At 41.3% G+C, this 18,907-nt stretch overlaps 1 long non-coding RNA gene across 1 annotated transcript; it reads left to right on the top strand.

Annotated features, from left to right (window-relative positions):
- The first annotated feature begins 260 nt into the window (after nucleotides 1-260).
- LOC136849694 (uncharacterized) lies at nucleotides 261-18,518 on the top strand. The gene is made up of 2 exons (XR_010856384.1): nucleotides 261-443; nucleotides 17,001-18,518. It is a non-coding gene; the product is annotated as an uncharacterized lncRNA (long non-coding RNA).
- The last annotated feature ends 389 nt before the right edge of the window (nucleotides 18,519-18,907 follow it).

Raw genomic sequence — 18,907 nt, 5'->3', positions numbered from 1 at the left:
AGCTGTTAAACCCAGACAAAGTAAACTACTTTCATAGACGTCAAACAACCCGCCATTTGTCTTGTTGACAGCTGATTCAAGAACGGAGAGAATAACAGCGGCTCTGCATTCATAAAAGAAACATAATATAAATAGAAAGTGCATTTTTGCATATCGTGTATTTTATGAAGCAATAATTAAATTACTGTAAATAAATCTCTAAACAACAATATCATATTCACGCCTTCTATACAACCGCAGTCTATAAATTTCAACAATGAATTTTATTTGTTTACAAATATTGGCTACGAAACGTCATACGTCGTGACAACGAAGCACACCCAATTTAGGCCCAATTTGTATAATGTTCCAATTTAACAAACTTTCTATGGACTAGGCACCACACAAGCAAATTACTACCTAGATATTTATAACGCGAAGACGTGTGTTGTATTAAAATTAAGGTGAGTTTACTATAGGAACGTAAGCATAGGCCTATATCGGGAATTGTACGGTAGGCTTAGGCTATACTGCATAGGTTATAGGGCTAGATCACCCAAGTCCAGTTTGTTGCACGTCAGACTAATACTAGGCAGAGGTTAGGGCTAACTTTATGAAGGTCAATGCTTAGTGTTTAATGGTGAACGCCTCCGCTGTACTCAGGCATATAGGCTCGTGTTTACTTTAGGCTTATGACAGGCAAGGGCAAAAGAGGCCTACAGGCAGAACCAAGACCAGTGGTTCTCAAACTTGGCCATTGGTAGGCCTATGGACCTCCTTGGCATCCTTTCATTCAGCCTCGCATATATAGGGCTGCATTAAAGTACAATTTATGTAGGCCTAGGCTTTATTAATAGGCTAAGTGTGGATTAACATATGAATCTGGGAGTGGGTACATTTTAGGATTAAATATATTTGTGTAAGTTGTCGGTTAAGAAGTAATAGAGTAGTTTTAAGTGCAGTGTAGACCAAATATGACTAGGTTAGCTTAGACATGGAAATTAAATTTCCCTAATCATGTCTTGATAGGCTAGGCTAAGCACAATAGCTTGCAATAGGATGTAGCTTAGCCTATATTCTTTTTAACGGTGATACTTAGATTACCTACTTAAATTTCTTACCAATACAGGCTTTAGGCTTAGTTACACCAGTGATGGTCATTTTGAGTTTTTCTGACTGAGCTGTGAAAGGCAAGGGAATACAATACAGTGCTACGACTTATCCTATATACTCACAAATAAACATGAATACTTTGTAAACTTTCAAAGGCCGCCATTTTAGCTTTCAATAATATTTGTAACTTCATAGGCATTCTTGACAAAGTCTTAAGTACTTATAGCCTTATGCACATACCAGAGATTAGTGCTTGTACATTTTACATATGTACTTATTTTTGGTGTAGGCTAATACATATATACACCATTTTAACAGATATTTCATGCAGTTCACTCAAAATACTAGAGACCCATGTTGTGTATATACTGTGATATAACAGATACTTATCACTTTCTTGATATCACACAAATAAGATACTGGTTTTAAATATTGATGTTTTATGTTTTTTTGGATGTGTTGACAAATTAATAATGGTTGACAGTAAACTACTGCCACCCACTGGAGAGCACAAAAGTTATTTAAGTATTGTTTACTCAGGCAAAATGCACTGTGGCAAATACTGTTGACCTTGACCTAGTTACAAATAACAAATCATCATTGTTACCAGATGTTATATATTTTTGTATTCCTTTGTGATCCTTAAGACTGATAGAGTGTTGGTGATCCACCAGCTTTGTTTTTCACCCAAAATATTCATAAAACAATAGTATACAATCATACAATAGTATACAATCAATTAGAATTTTTTACTTTCAGTACCAATTCTTAAAATACCCATAGAACATTAAACATTGATTTAATTATCAATGTTTGATGTTTGATATGTTATATGTTAGAGAAGCCAACCTATTGATTAATATCAATTATATTACATTACATATATCTGTTGTAAATGTTTTATTGGAAACACCTACAGTAGATTTAGGGCTTCAACAGACCCATTTTCAGATTTCTCCCAGTTTTCACCAACGGACATTGGGTTTAGTGACAGCTGCCTAGTGTACTAAATTAAAACTAATCCCTTTGGCCCTGAATGCCTGACCTCTTGAAAGTCATATGTTGTTCTCAGGTAGATCCATAAACATTTAAGCATTGTGTGAAGATTCCTAGCAAGGTATAACAGGAAAATGTTGTGCTTGTTGTTTCCTTACTGCATATCAGGTACCTTTTTGAAACAGGCTCCGTAGGGAATGAAAGGCTTCAGTGATGTAAATTCAAGTTTGAGTTCATAATTGCTATGGAGAGTGAAATGTAGTTTTTCGGATAGCCTTTGATGTGATTTGAATGGTTTTGGTAGTCCTTTTCATTTAGAATTAACAGTTTTATGGTTATGATCCCCAAACATAAAGGAATTTTAACTGAAAAACAGTAACATTTGGAGACACCCAACCCAAACCGAACCTAACCTAAGGTGCCTTGACACAAAGTTGTTAGGGTGCTTTGTATCATAGGACACTCTGTCCCTAACTTGTCACAGGGCTCCATATCCCTAATACAAAGCGGGGCACGATGTCCCTACCTTATCTTACAGGGAACATAACCTGGGTCTTATTGTGTGAATTAAACAAGGTCAATATAGGCTTGCTGTTGACACCAGTGTGACACTACTGGTCTCTGTCAGATTAATAATGACACTCAGTTTCACAACAAAGGAAACCAGTGTTTGTTGTACTAAAACTTTGTGTTAATGTAAAAATTCCAGGATTTGTGTTTTATTTTCAGTACACCTTACAATTAAGGAAGCGGTCACAGGTGGCCAGATGTTGCACAGGTTAGCCATCTTTTGAACTAGACAAACATGCATTCAGGGTGGAAGAATAGACAGTGCCATGTTACTAATTGGTCATTGGCAATTATATTATAGACTGGAATAAAAATATTTGTTCCAACACAACATACAAACCATCGGTCCTTTACATTAGGAATTACTAACCGCAAAGCTGGACACGGCTGTTAAACTCTTGAACAAGGTGGTTAGGCAGTAACTACTGTCAGGTAGGCGGGAATACCTGCCTGCCCGGATATAAACATTCCAGTTTGCTTTCGGCCATCATGCGTTGCAGACGTGTTTTGGATCTCTTTGCCTGACTGTCATTAAGCTCTTTATTATCCCGGTGGGATCTTTCTGTATTTGTGTGTATATATTGCGTGTGTTTGATATTTATTAATACAAACCCACAATTTGTGATAGCCTTGCATAAGCTGTCGTTCCCCTGCGTCTGTTGGGTTTGACAGCCAAGGGCGTATTTGGAGGGGCGTAACCGATTGGTAATGCTTCTCTTCCAGTAGCCCTTTATTTAGATACTGAAGGCATTCCCCTGTACGTTCGGAGATATTAGATTGGGACGTAATATCTTCGCTCCCCTCCCTACAGTGATTGGGACGTCAGAGTTCGCTCCCCTTCTTGGGCTCCCGCTCTCCATGTACAAAGGCATGACTACTTCCTTCCTACTGAGTGTTGTTTTCGCCACCTATGCTTTAGAGAGTTGCGGCGGTGGGGGGGGACATTGCAGGTGTCGTCGGTAAGTTTCGCTTCTACGGCGGCCTTGGTGGCGTCCCCTCCTTCGTTCTCTCTCTTTCCCTGTAGGTTCTTCCGTATCTCTCCTTCGGTAGAGATCTCTCTCCTTCACCAGAGATCTCTCTCTTTCACCCTCTTCGTTCGCTCATCGGGAGAGAATGCTAGGGGGGAAGGGGACATGGGCGTTTGGGCAACCTCTTCTAAGGGGCCTCCTCTCGCTGCGTAGGGCAGTTCCCCTTGTTGCGAGGGGAGTCTCCCTCTACTAATCATCTTTACTTTTTCTTTCAGGTTTGACAGTGAGGATCACAGGCACAGCAGTAGTTGGCTGGATATCTCAGGGATATCTTGCATGAAGGAGTCCCAATGTTCATTCAGTGTTGCTTTGGGATCAACCACAGTACCTGGTTGGAATGGCAAGTTCCCGCCGATGAGGATCGATCGCTGTCATTGCTGGCCTTGATGTATGCTGTGGCACTGCCTCTGGCGTATCTGCGGTCCATCTGCTCCTGCTGTTTCCTGTGTTAAGCTCCTGTTAACTCAACGACAGTCTCTGGGCGACTCTTCCCGGTCTCCTGCCGCAGCCATCCTGGTTGTTCCTGTCACTGCTGATGACTTTCATGTGACGTTCCTGACCGTTGCTGTAGTTCCTGCTTTCTGAACCGCTTCTGTAGCTCCTGCATCGGCTGTCCTGATCATGCCTGCTGCTTCTTCTGGTGGTCATGTCCTGGGCCGCTTCTGTTGTGCCCTGGAGGTTACGATGTTTCGTGTCCACCATCCTGTAGAAAATGTCAGAGTGAAGGTGAAGGAAGTCACCCTGTGGAAGTAGCTGCCGTTTTCTTCAACTAATCTTCAATTTCATCTTCTGCTGCCTCTTCCCTTCCTCTCCCAAGGTTCGAGGGGGTCCCGGGAACCGGATAGACCTCCGTCGGCCAAAGGAGAGGAAGTCTGCTTCTTTCCCCATGATGCCCTTGGACGTCTAGGGACTGCCTCCCTCTGAGGAGGCAGTGGGTCTCTCGTTGACACTTCCCGACCTTCAGGTTAGGGAACTGATTTGCATACCTGGGTTTTGTGTTTCAGGAGCTGCGGGCACGCAGACCTCGGTTTGCGATCCCGTTCCCAGTCCTAGAGGTTCCGCCTCTAAGACAGGTGCTGCTTCGGGCGCTCATTCAAGAGCTGCTCCGGGTGCTTGAGATTCTGTGGAATATCAAGCATCTCGATCTGGTCTGGAGAGTGCTCTCCTGGCCCAGTTCAGGAGCAGTGCAAGAGAAAGGACCGAGGCACCCAGGTGTCTCAGCTCTTCCTGCCAGCACTACAAGCGCAGTCTGAGTGCTTACCAGTGCTCAGTTGGGTTCCCAGCCTGGTGTCTCAATCCTGTTGGTTCAAACATCAGAAGAAGCAGTGAAGAGATTCCCTTCAGGAGTCCTGCGGGACTTCTAAGGGACTGACTCTCTTCTGGGAGACAAGTTTCTCTCGCTGGCTCTTCCTGCCCTCAGGCGGGAACCGATTCACATTCTCCTGTGGGGTTTCACATTTTGGGGGCCGCGAGAGCGCAGCCTCGAGAGGCCACGCCCTCGTTGCCATTCTTAGAAGTTTGCATCTAAGACTGGTTCTGTGCCTGGCTCTTTATGATTTCTTAGGAAACTGAAAGCAGCTGCTCCTGATTTTTGGGAGTCTCGTAGGTCGCTCGAATTCTATGAATCACAAGTGCTCTCCTGACGAGAGGCACAGGACGAGAGAAAGTACTGAGACACAGGTGTCCAGTGCCAAGACACCAGGTGTCTCGATACTGCCCCCCAGCTGCTTCGGTTGCTTGGCCAGGTTTCATCCTTGTGTCTTGAACCTTAGGGTTCAAGCATGCAGGATAGCAGACACAGAATTCCCCTCTAAACCTTCTTCTTGAGGGGCCTTGGCCTCAAATGAGTTTAGAGTTCGGGAAACTAGCACTAGTTCACGGCAGGTGAGTTCCACCCTGTCCAGTTCCAATTGTGTTCGCATGATCGGCTCGGCTCAGCTTGCTCGCCCCGCCCAGCCTCTGGTCACTTTTGCCAGACTGGCTCGGCTTGCCCGGCCTGCTCGGCTCGCCCGGCCTGCCTCCCAGTCCACCGCATACCACCCAGTCCGGATCGCGTTCGCGTGATCGGCTCGGTTCGGTGCAGCTCGGCTCAGCCCTGCTCAATTTTTCCAAATCGGGTTCTCGGCTCTGAGTGAACTTCCTGCTCTTCCCAGGAAAGCGCTTTGCCACGGCACAAGCGCTGTTCTTCCCCCGTGTGGCAGTAATCTCCTTCAGTTGATTATCGCGCACGGTCTGCCTCTCCTGCTAGTCTTACTGGCTGGACAGGTAGGGGTACTCTTTCTCCTCACCTGTTCTCTTTTCTTCTCAGTTGTTCCTAGAGGCTCGAGATGGACAAAGAGAGCTCCGACGAATTTTTCTTCGGAGTTCGGCTGCCTGGCATGCTTTGGGTGTCAGTCCCCCGATTTTCTCCTAGTACAACCAGGTGGAAGAGGAGGGTTTCTTGGGATCTGTCAGGGTCTCCCTCCAAGGAGAGAGGTACAGGAGTTTCACGCTTCGGAAGCAGCGAGGTTCTTCCTCTTCAAGTTGCGATCTCCCTTGTTTTTCGGAGAACTTCATGCCGATTGATCAGAGCGAGGATCCCCGGGAGAGGACTGCAACTCCCCCAGTGAATAATCTTCATCACTCGCAACCCTTGCAGTTCCCAAGGAGCCGAGAATTTCAGGGGCCACTGAGGTCCTTGCTTGCGAGAGCATTCTCAACCAGATGAATACTTTTCTTTGGACAAGGAGTTCATTCAGGTCGAGACACCAAGCTTTTCCCCTGCCTCGACAGAGTACAAATTCTTCTTGCCTCAGAGGGTCTTGCCCACTGCAGGTTGTTCTGACTGCTTCACCTTGACTGGGTTCTCTCTCTGCTTCTCCTTGCCTTGAAGGGTATTCTCTTCCGCAACGAGAGGCGGCGATCTTGGAGGGCACCTGCTGGTTTCCTCCAGGCAGTCTCCTGATGGATCCACAATCCTTCACTTTTAGGCTTTCTCTCCTTGGATACGACCATTCCTGGAAAGAACCCTGCCTTCTGGAGACTGGTCCTGTCCAGGGGTGGGTCTTTCTATACCAGATGGCATTTCTGGTGCTAAGAAGAAGGACTTTGCCCTAATTCAGATCTCTGGTTTCATAGGTCCCGAGTTGGCTCAACCCTTAGGAACGAACCTTTACTTGGTTCTGCCTTTCTCTTTCAGAGATTTGCTAGACACCGCAGTAATCAAGGTTCATACCAGGGCACTGCCTTGTCCTTTGTAGACAATGGCCAAGACCTTTGGGTCTTAGTCATCTCGGATCGACCTTGAGTTCAAGCCAGCCCCCCTCAACTCCTAAGAAGTCCCAGGCTTTGGAAGAAGACTGTGGAATACATAGCCCTCTCTTCCCTTCCAGGAAAGTGTGCATAACTGTGTCTCTTTCCACCCTCTTCTACATAAGGGAGGAGGGCGGAAGGGTAGAGAGAAAGAAGTATCGACCTGGAAGAAGATCTCCTGATGTCTGGATGAAATGATACTTGTTGAGTCCCTGGAGCTGGCATCAACATTGCTGAGACCTGGGACTGGATTCCTTCAGTAGAAGCATCTATTTCCCTTGGGTCTTAGCAATTCTTTTCATCAAACTTCCATCCCGCTTCCTCTCCCGTGCTCCCGATTCAGAAAATGCCAGCCCAGCTAGAGCTAATCATCTTGGTATCCTGTCATCTTGCAGAAGCTTCCCCATGGTGGAGAATGGAGGTCTGCTTCCATTCCTTCATCCTTCTTTCCTCTTCGAAATAAGAGGAAAGAATTCAGGATGAGTTTTGTGACACTCGGTGGTTTCGTTGAACAACAGAACCAAAGTAGTGGCATTTGTCAACAAACAAGAGGGAATCATTTTGTCCACTTGTTTCATCTGTCAACATTTACAGGTACTCAAGTGTTCTATAGCGCACTTGGTGGCTCAATTAGCCAGATACATTCCCAGTGGGAATGTATTGGTAGGCCAGCTCAGCCTTGGGTTTAAGTGATCGGGACGGAATGTGCTCTTCACTCTTTTCCTCGCGAAGATTCATGAAGAGACTGCTCGACTGAGAGAACCCCACCGTCTTTCTGTTGCCTCTCTGCACAACAAAGTTGGTAGTTTTCTCACTCCTTCGTACCAGACCCAGGGACCGCTACTGTGAGGCATGGTGTCTTTTTGGAAAAAATCGATATCTACGTTTTTCCCTCCGCATTTGTCTGTTTCACAAGGGGTTTACAAGCATTGCTCACCCTGAGTTACAGACAAATGTATGAAGACTTCACCTTTCGCCCAACCTGATAACTCTGCTTCCTAGGCATCGAGAAGAGTTGTGCTTGACCCAACCTCCTGTAGCAGCTACACAAGAAGCAGTTCTTCAGGCAGTACATCCCTGTGTGTTCAGGACTGGGAAACCTTCCAGCTTTCCTTGCAAGCATAGGCTTTCTTGCCGAGCAGCAAAGGAAATAGCTGGATATCTCTTAAAGTCCTCTGCAACACTGTCCCAGGGACTGGATCCATCTTTGCTGGTGGGTGTCATTGACAGAACTTCTTGGATCAGAATCGCTCTTCAAGTCTGAACTTCCTCGTCTTCTCCACCAAGACTTGCTTCTCTCCCTTTCATTTGTGAAGAACGTAGGCCCTTGCGACCTAGTCTTCTATCAGAAGTAGCCTTCTTCTCCTCAGTCAAGATTTAGGTACAGATGAGAAGCTTCTTCAGTCTTGCTGTCCCAGGGAACTGTTCCCTGGGTGGCATGTGACTCTCGTTTTGGGTTCCTGTCCCATGCTTTGCACACGTCCTTACGAGAGTCATCGGATAGAGATGTGCCCTCTCATCTCGCTCCGGCCTTGGCATAGAAGATGGAAGAACAGGTGAAGGGGATCAATACCTCAACTCCTAGGATGTTGTAAGTGGACTCTGAATCCATCAGCGTCTATTGTCAGGTTCGAGTCCTTCTTGTTCCCCTCCTCCTTGGACTTTGTATCGATGATCCAGATCAGTCATTACTTCGTCCTATTAGGGAGCTGTGGTACTTTCCGAAAAGGCTCAACATTCCTAACCTGGATGCCATTGACGCTTTTGCTAGTACTATCTCTCCCAAGGAAGAAGTGTCTTAGGACACATCTTTTTCCTGGCTTCATGAAGTGATTGAAGGAGGTACTCGGCAGCTGGCTACGACAGTACTGGTACTTTCCACCCGAGAGCTCACGAAGTCAATGGCTTGGCCCATCCCTCGCATTCCACAAGTTTCTGTCGGTCTGGGAGCAAGATGTGGTCTCATAGACCACACTCTTGTCTTCCTGTGGTCTTGCCCACAGGCCCTTGGAACCTTTTTTCCTTGGCCCTGTGGTGGTTGCTCAACAAGTTGTGTTTTCTTACCTGGCTCCCTCAAGAGGACTAGTAGCAACTCTCCTAAGGTGTTGGTTCTGGAAGTGAGAAGGATACCGAGAGTGACTGGCCTCTCTTCTTCCTCCTTCCCTGTCCTCCTATTTCTTCAGGACAAGAACAGGACTCGAACCAATACTTGCTGATGCTGTAAGACTACACATCAAGCACCCATTCTATTTTTCTTCTAGAATCATGGAAGCAATTCCGCTCCTTCCTCTAGCAAGGGGAGGAAGGAGAGGCTGGCAATAAGGAAAACCCTATCTCGGGCTTTCCTTATTGCCTCCAACTCTAAGGTTCTTCCAGCCTATTTCGCATGAGTTACGTTTCCTCGCTCATGTGAAAAGGTCCAGTATCTGACATTTGATCTTGCAGTTCCTACACTCCGATCAATATGTCAGAGGCACGGTACTCCTCCTCCCTCTTTTGACCAGGAGGAGTAGCCCAGGTGTGCAGAACTCCAGTCAGTTCAAAAGACTCACTCAGATTCCTCCCTCCAACCAGTGAGTCTTCCTAACATAAAGGACCACTGGTTTGTATATTGTGTCGGAATAAATCAGAATTTTTTAAAGTAAATTGTACTTTTCTGAACTATACAAACTTGAGGTCCTTTACATTACTTTTTATGCCTGCCTCATGCCACCCCTCAATCTGAACCTGGACCGAAAGGCAAACTGGAATGTTTATATCCGAGCAGGCGGGTATTCCCGCCTACCTGATGGTAGTTACTGCCTAACCACCTTGTTCAAGAGTTTAACAGCCATGTCCAGCTTCATCGTAAGTAATTCCTATTGTAAAGGGCCTCAGGTTTGTATAGATAGGAAAAATACAATTTTCTTTCAGAAAATATGATTTATTGTAGATGTTATTTTCAAGATATTGGCAAAATATAAAGACAAAACAGGCTGAATTATTTCCAGTACAGTACTTATGGGTTACAACTAGAGTAGCACTCATTTCTATTGGAGGCCACTGAACCAAGCCCACACCCAAGTATTGCAGGCATAATAGACCCACTTCTAGTGGTGAATCACGGCCTTCAACCTCTCATAACTTGAATCAAGTAATAGGCAAATTTTATGCAATGCTACATGTTCCAGGGGAAGGCCCACAACCCTTCCCCTTCACCAGTTAGGACAGACCCAGTGTCTTAACATATGTTAGGTTTGGATGCATCCCTATTTTCATATAAATAACTTACTAGGTAATTACACTGCTAATAGTTTCACTCGCTCGGCAGCTAAAATTTTGAAATTTGCAGGTTGCACTAATTAATTTTGGTTAGGTGACTCGCCCCGCCCACTTTCGGGGAAAGAGAGGATCAACTAGCTAATGGGCTTCAGTTTGTTTCTGCCAGCTGATGGCTGTACACCAGTTATGAGCAGCAGCTTATGTATTTTTGGAATTCATCTTTTCCTGTTGTATTTCATCATCAGTGAAGTATTGTCTTGGTAGCCTTTACAGCATATTTAGTTAGAGTTAGGAACTTTAATTGAATTGACTATCCTGATTTTGACTTTAGCTGACTTAGTTTTATGTAATGTCAGACTCAAGTTCTTCTAGCTTTAGGTATTGCAGCAAAGGCTGCAATACTTGCCTAACAAAAGAATCTTATGACTCTCATACAATTTCCACAGTCTGTAGGGGACAAGTTTGTTCAGAGGATATAAGGTGTTACAAATGTGTTGACTGGGACTTGAAAAAATAGAAGACTCTAAAATCACATTTGAACAAAATGACTAGGGATAAGAAAAGAAAAGCTAGTGCTAGGCAGACCAGCAAATCTTTAGCTAGCCAGGATTCTCGTAGTTTCAGTGAATTCTGGTAATGTTGGCATCGATGTTGATGTTCCTGTAATTTCTGTTAATCCCATTGTTAACTCCTCACCTGCGCAACCCTCTCCTTTACCTGGCTCTCTCACTTCCAGACCCAACCCCATGACCAGCCTCAAGTTAAAGATCAATAAAAGGTTCGAATTGATTGTTGAATCCATAGCACAGTTAGCGTCATCCATTAAAGTGCTTATGGATAGCAAGAGTGACTCGGAGCGCCCTGTAGCACCCAGTATTAGTGTTGTGTTGGCGGAGCACACAGTAGCCCCCAGTGCAAGTGAAGTGTTGGTGGAGGGGCTGCCCGGCCCACCGATTCTCCTAGGCAAAGGTCAATGACATAATCCCCTAAACTTGGGAGGAGTCAAGCTGGTGCTTAAGGAGGTCAAAACATCATCTACTCAAACAACCCCACTTTTTGAGGTTTCATCAGGGCTTGTGTACTCTGGCCCTGACAGGCTACAAACTGTCAGGGAACTTCTTCGAAGAAAGGGTTTCCAAATGCAGGCACGAATCCTCTGACAGAGTATATCAGGCTAAGTGGGCAATATTTCGAGCTTGGTGCAAGTCCCACAGAGTTTCCTCTTCTAAAACATCTGTGACAGAAATAGCAGATTTCCTGCTATATTTGAAAACTGACAGAGGCCTTTCTTCGACTACTATCAAAGGATATAGAGCCATGTTAGCCCCAGTTTTCTGGCATAGAGGGACAGATCTCTCTTCTAATCACGATTTGTCAGATCTTATCAAATCGTTCGATACTGCAAAACAGGAAGAGGTAGCAGTAGTTCCTTGGAATTTAAACATGGTCCTTAAATGGTTGTCCAGCCCCAGTTTTGAGCCATTACGTTCAATCTCTTTAAGAGATTTAACCAGAAAGACCCTGTTTATAGTAGACTTAGTGACAGCTAAACGGGTCAGTGAGATCCATGCAATTGACAGAAGAGTGGGCCTCTCTCAAGGGAATGCTGTTTACTCTTTTTCTCAGGGATTTCTGGCCAAAAATGAATCTTTGTCTAGACTGTGGCCACGTTCTTTTACCATTAGAAGCTTGTCAAAGGTTGTTGGCCTGGATGAGGAAGAGAGTGTTCTGTGTCCCGTAGGGGCTTTAAAGTATTACATTCACAGAACAAAGGAATACATCGTTCATCTAGTGCTTTATGGTGTTCTGTTAAGAACCCCTTGTGCCCTCTGGCGAAGAATGCCCAGGCATTCTTCTTCAGGAATCTCATTTCAAAAGCTCATTCCTTGAGTGGAGATGAGGTTTTTTCCTTGTGTAGAGTGAAAGCACACGAAATCAGAGCAGTAGCAACTTCCTTAGCTTTCAAGTGTAATTTGTCTCTCTCTTCCATAATGCAAGCCACCTTTTGGAAGTGTCAGTCAGTGTGTGCGTGGCATTATTTAAAAGAAATCGAAACTGTTTATGATAACTGCAGTACACTGGGTCCATTTTCAGTGGCTGGTGTGGTGTTGGGTAAGGAAGTGTAGGAAGCATCCCTTCCTATTAATCTTCGCCTTGAAACAAGGGTGTTGAAGTTTTAGGGAAGCCTGGGAGTACATTGTGCCCGGAGTACCCTCCAGTTCTTTTATGGTTGGGTAGTGGTTATTTTTATTATTGTGGATATGGTCACTATGTTTTCTCTGGTTGTTTATTTTGTACTGCGCCCAGGGAAGGGGCGTCTATTTTTTTCTTTGTGAAGCAATCAGAATTGTCCTTTGCTGCAAGGTACCCACTGAAGTAGTAGGCGACTCAGCTATACTGCCATGCCACTATGTGATAAGACAAGCGCCATCCAGAGGTAGTATCTTCCTGCAGCTGCTCATTTAGCAGGTAAGGAATCATCAGGCATTATTTTAATGCTAGCAGTCTTATCTATTTTCTAATTCAGTACCATTTTTAATGTTTTGGGGTAGATATAGTCACACATCCCACCTCCTGTCAATGTGGGAATCAGCAATACAATTACAGTACAGTACTTGGTAAGTTAGTTATATAAAAATGACATTTTTATGATAAAATAAAGTTTTATATATACTTAGCAAGTGATTACATGGTCAGAGCCCGCCTTCCTCCCCATGCATGAATATAAGAGCCTAAACAAATTGAAGCCCATTTGCTAGTTGATCCCGTTCTTTCCCCCGAAAGTGGTCGGGGCAAGTCACCTAACCAAAACAAAATAGCAAGACCCGTGAATTTCAAAATTTTAGCTGCCGAGCAAATGAGACTATTAGCAATGTAATTACTTGGTAAGTATGTATAAAACTTTATTTTATCATAAAAATGTCATATTTCACTTTTTATTATTTATGGGACTGTAGGTCAGGTAAGATCCAATACCCTAGATTAAGTTAGAATATGATATAACAAATTTACCTTGCCAAGTCTTCATCCTTATTGTATATATATTTTTTTTAGATTGCAACTGATGACACTCATAAACCATACAAATACTGCAGTGTATTTTTATGGCTATTTACCTTGTGATTATATTACCCACTTTTTGATCATTAATGTTGATTTGGACCAGTATTAATGATTAGAAGCACATGAAGAATATTTTTTCATGAAATTGGTAAGGAATTATTATATGATCAAATTACTCTCTTAACATCTGAAAGCTTTCACTTAAAATTTTGAAAGGTTTTACAGTTATACAGTATTCATGAGATATGGTACATTATAATGTAAAACATTTCTAAATTTTGAATCAGAACCTTCAGAAATTAGAAGGATGAAACGGTGTATTATATCTTAAATTTCAAATCCTTTTGTGCTTTGTACAATATTATGTGTGAATAGTCCTATTTTAGTGTTTTTATGTATACAGTAGTTACTTTAATTTTTCTTTCAGTTTTTTATGAATTCTTGGCTATCATACTGATTATCTCTCTCTCTCTCTCTCTCTCTCTCTCTCTCTCTCTCTCTCTCTCTCTCTCTCTCTCTCTCTCTCTCTCTCTCTCTCTCATTTCAGTGTTCCATTCCTGTTATTTTATAATAAGTAGTAAATTAATTGTTTTTTTTTATGTTTATAAAAAAATTACTTCAGTCAAAAACATTTACAAGTGAAAATTTCGTCCACTCTGATAAAGCAAGATATACTGTACACATAACAGTACTGTATACTGTATACTTCTTAGGACATTGGTGTAACCTCATACAATGGCCCACTAGTGAAATGCATAGAGGTATTTTCCAATCTCTGATATACATTCATCTAGCCATATACTATACTGTATACAGTAGTCATTTGGTATTATTAACTGCATTTTTCCTGAGCAAGAACTTGGGGTATCAGAAGTTTCCCACTTTGATTTTATAAACTACACTCAAAACATTATAGGTCAGTACTTTTGCAATGCAAAAGCTAAATAGCTACACAGGTTGGAGGTGACCAGGCCCACCTAGAAACAAGCGATGTTCTCATCTGTTTAGAACTTAGCTTAGCAAACAGTTTTAAGGTTTGTAGTAGCCTAACCTAACATAGACTACCCAGGTATAACCTAGGTAATTTTATGCAAGCAGTGTTCCAAGGAAAAAGACAGGGTTGCTTCCAGCGGTAAAGGATAAATTAAGCCTATTATATGGGTCTGTTTACCCCAAGTGCAAAGCTGGGCTTACGCTATGCAGTTATTAAAACTGACGTATGGAACAGTTTCTCAGACCACCAAGCTTTTGACTTTTCCCCTGTTATAGACCCACCATTATCAAGTATTGCAAGGCAGAAGTGCACAAGACAGAATGGAGTAGAGAGAACCCATGTCATGTGTAACCCCATAAAGGGGTAATATGTTAATGTAAAATGATGATTATTATTTTTCTACTTTTAAAATGATGATTATTATTTTTCAAACAAAAGTAATTTTTCAGACAAAAGTAATGCTGGAGGCATACCTTGTGAAGTGTATACTTTGTTGTGAGATAGAGCATAAAGATGCCCAATTACTCTGTACCTCACTATTGATTCTAAGCTGACATTGGCATCATTCACAGTTGGGTCATCCAGTGGATCATGCCTGGAACTTACCTTCACCCTTTGCAAATGGAGATGGTCTTAGTTGAAAATAAAATGGCACTTCACTCTCTTTTGCAAAATATGAAATGAGGAAATAAAGCCTGATGACTGCATGTGTCTGGAAGTTGAGTGTGCTGCAACTTATCAAGTATGAGGTGGTAAATGGTTGGCCAGGAGCAAAATCCTTCAGTTCAGGCACCTAGCATATTGGGGATAAGGAACATTCACGCATACATTAATTTTCTTTGTTGTGGGAGCCTTTGCTTAAGGCAATTCCAAAAAATGCTGTACATTCACGCATACATTAATTTTCTTTGTTGTGAGAGCCTTTGCTTAAGGCAATTCCAAAAAATGCTGTGGTAACAACTATGGTTATTGACACTGGAGTAATCATATTAGCTATAAAATTATTTGTGATAGAGAAAGTACTAAAAATTCTTGATGACAAAAGTTACAAAATATAACTAAGATGACAAAGATTAAATGTTTTGTTAGCTTTTATGTATTTTTACAACTTAGCATGGAAGAAAATAGGTGAATAAAATAACAAATAAAAAATTATGAGACTATTGAAGAGTAAAAGTTAAATCATGTATTTTATATACACAGTTATGTAATGTTTGAGCATAAGGAGTAGGATGTACTGTAAAATGTATTGTTTGGTATCCATAAGGTTTTTCAGTTAAGAAGGCAGTCTTGTCCAAATAAGGATACTGAATTGGGATTTTACTGTATTAACTCCTTAATTTATTATCACCTCTAGTGTTGTGTGAAAGAAATGCCATCACTCAAATCTTTCCTATGCTGTATAATCCACAATTCTCCCCTCACTTCCAGCCTCATATCTCATAATTCTCATCCAAGTAGTTACCAGCTGACACTGTCATGAACAGATACTATTCTTCCAGGGGCTGTCTGAAAGACATGTCCAAGGCATCTCCATCTCCCTTTCATCATTGTCCCATCTACATATGTAACTTCAGTAATTTCCCTTGTGGTACCTTTTCTAATTCTATCCTTCCCTCTGACTCTTAATGGTTTTCATAAACATTAGCTTTATTCCTAGATCAACAGAATCTTTTAGATATAGTGTCATTGTCCTTTATTTATTACAAATTGTAAATTTATTTTACATTTACAGTATATTCATCTGTTATGTATACTGTATATTATTTCTATTTCATTGTCACATATAATTTTTCATCTGTAGAGCTGATTTTGACATTTTTGAATTCATGTTTTGCATAAGTTTGGACATCCTAAGTCGTCAGGAACAAATTGGTTATAAAAACTTTATGCTTTGCACAAGTTAGTTTTCTTGAGTCATATTAAGAAAATGTTTAATTATGTGATTTAATGGGTCCCTTGTTTTAATTAAGATTTTTGTGGTAAAGTGTGAATGGCAATGGGATAGGCAGTCAAATATGCTTTTTTAAATCATGCCTCAAAGAAAGTATGAAAAAGTAACACTAAGTAAGAAGGCTTAGAAAGCAGTAGACTTAAAGAAAGAAGACCATAAGAATCTGTAAAACCAGAAGCAGAAAGAGAACTCAAGATCTTCACAGAAGAGAGAATGACAGCCATAAATACCTACAATCTGAGAATTAGCCATTTTTGCAGAGTAAATGGAAGAAATTGTTGCATGAAGAGTGTTACAAGGCTGCCTGATAGGAAGAGAAACTATCATCTTTCCCTCAATAGAACAGTGACCAAAATAGTACCTATAGAAAGATATAGAAGCCATCTTGTGGCAGAGAGGAAGATGATCAAGAGATGAGGCAAGAATATAGTCATGGAGCAAATGAATTGTTTCGATTCACTGTTACCAAGTTTGTAGTCTGGAGATGAAGCATTACTAAATATGAAAGAAATACTACAAACAGAGGAAGGAAAAACCATGTTACCTATCACTGAGTGGGTTTTGTAGTTTTAGTGTATATTTACTAGAACTCCATGAAATTATGCTTTTATTTAAGAAAAATACTGTGGCTTCATTAATTTTTGTGAATTGAATATTCTTTTGTGCTATCCAGTAAAATCATTTCATTTGTATGTAGCCTTACTTAAGTCACCTTTCATTGGTTTTGTGTTTAAACATTTTTATTTTTTAGTTTTCCAGGTATCCAGCAAGATCTGATTATTGGTGATGTCTGGTGAAGTTGATTCCCAGTCAACAATTACTGTGCGCCTTATTCGTTCCTTTGAACACCGGAACATAAGGAATTTGGTTCTGCATAATGTGGATCTTGAACAGACAGTAGACCAGTTCATGGAGCTGGTAAAGGAAAATGTAAGATCAGCACCAAACCTCCCCCCACCTTTCCGAAATTTTGCTTTTGATACATTCAAGATTGAAACTCAAGCTCATGGCTTCAAGACAAATGATCCAGTCATAAACAGAGAAGATGATGCCAAGTTAATCCTTAAAGGTGAGCTCCAGCTGAAAAGTTGTGGTGTGAAACATGAAACAGAAATAAGCTTTTTCAGGAAAGAGGACTATCTTAAATACAAAGAGAATCCAGTTCTTACTTGGTAGTTAAATTTGTATTTCATAAATTACATTCTTGCTAATCTTGCAAAGTTTTTGAAATTATCTTCAAAATGATTTCAGTTCAAGATACTCTCAGATCCCAGAGCATTTATTCTGCCTTGATTAGTTGCCCAGTACTGTATATGCAAACCATACCTAGCATGTGTATGTATGTATTTGGCACCTACCAGATATGTGGCAATTTTGGATCCACCATATGAGTTAAGTTCACTCACTGGTTTGGCCTTGCTATTATGAGGTAGTTTAACAAAACTATGGAGTCTTACTTCTAGACTCATGGGGCTCACATGAAGTGTTTATTCTTAAATGAGATAAAAGGATGAAGACGTTAAGGAGTTGGAAAACTTCACAGGAAGAGACCAAAGGGAATGTATGAAAAGCAAAAGGCAGAAAGCAATAAAGTTGGGGAAGAAGGCATGATACGAAGAACTTTTGCCATCTACAGTACCATGTTTCGCACAAGATAGACTTTAACAACACCCATCTACAAGGGTTTGGCCTGGTAACTGATTGTTTATATAACTTACAGGAACTGTCCATAGAAACTTAAATAGAGTGCTTTGGTTAAATATTTTTCATTCCATCAGTAGCCTCATGATTTAGTAAAAACTAGGACTTATTTATGGTACGTGTTCATGCTAAAGGTTGGAAATTCATTAATGTTTAGTTTTGTATTTTTATTGCAATAGTTTTAGACAAGGATACGTTTACTCTAAGTACCTAAAGTTCAGTTTTCTGTTCTTAACAAGGGTTTATTTTTTTATTTAGAACTGGAGAACAACCTTGATTCCGTATTGTCATACACTTACTGATGTTTAAGCATACCTGATAAGGAAATGACTACCCTTCCCATCCAACAGAAGCACAAGATTTAATTTCCACCCAACTAATATTTCACAGTCCTCAAAATAGTATGAATAATCATGTTACCAAGCCACTGATTATCAGAATTGACTTGCTTTTCATTTTATATATTTTTCTGACCTTTATACTATGTGCCCAATAAATCAGGGTAGTTGTTGGTTGAGAATTGTTACAAAGCTTTATGGAAAACTAATAAAGTTGTTGTGTGATTACATTTGGTATTTGATTTTACCAAACTGTTGTTTAAGACATCGTCAAGTATATCTAATTTGCAGTATATCCATTCTTATACATTTCTTTTGCAGAACTAATATATTTATTCATGAAATTCTTCTGATACAAACTGCAGAGTGGCATGTACAAGTGCTAAGAGCAGGTCTTTGCAAATAAGACATACTCATTGTGAAACTTTTTCCAAGTATTTTCAGTGTGAAAGTCCTTATATGAATGGAGAGGATCCAAAACTTTTACATATGGATGGGGTAGCTTGTTTGCCTATTGTTTTTGTAAAATTCATGCTTAAGGTTATTAGCAGTCATTAATAAGTGATAGTTTTTGTAAGATGACCTACCATATTTCTTACACTGGTGAGTTTTATGATTT

Source organism: Macrobrachium rosenbergii, chromosome 21 (genome assembly GCF_040412425.1).
Source record: "Macrobrachium rosenbergii isolate ZJJX-2024 chromosome 21, ASM4041242v1, whole genome shotgun sequence".
Taxonomy (NCBI): domain Eukaryota; kingdom Metazoa; phylum Arthropoda; class Malacostraca; order Decapoda; family Palaemonidae; genus Macrobrachium; species Macrobrachium rosenbergii.
This window is presented reverse-complemented; position numbering and strand designations above follow the sequence as displayed.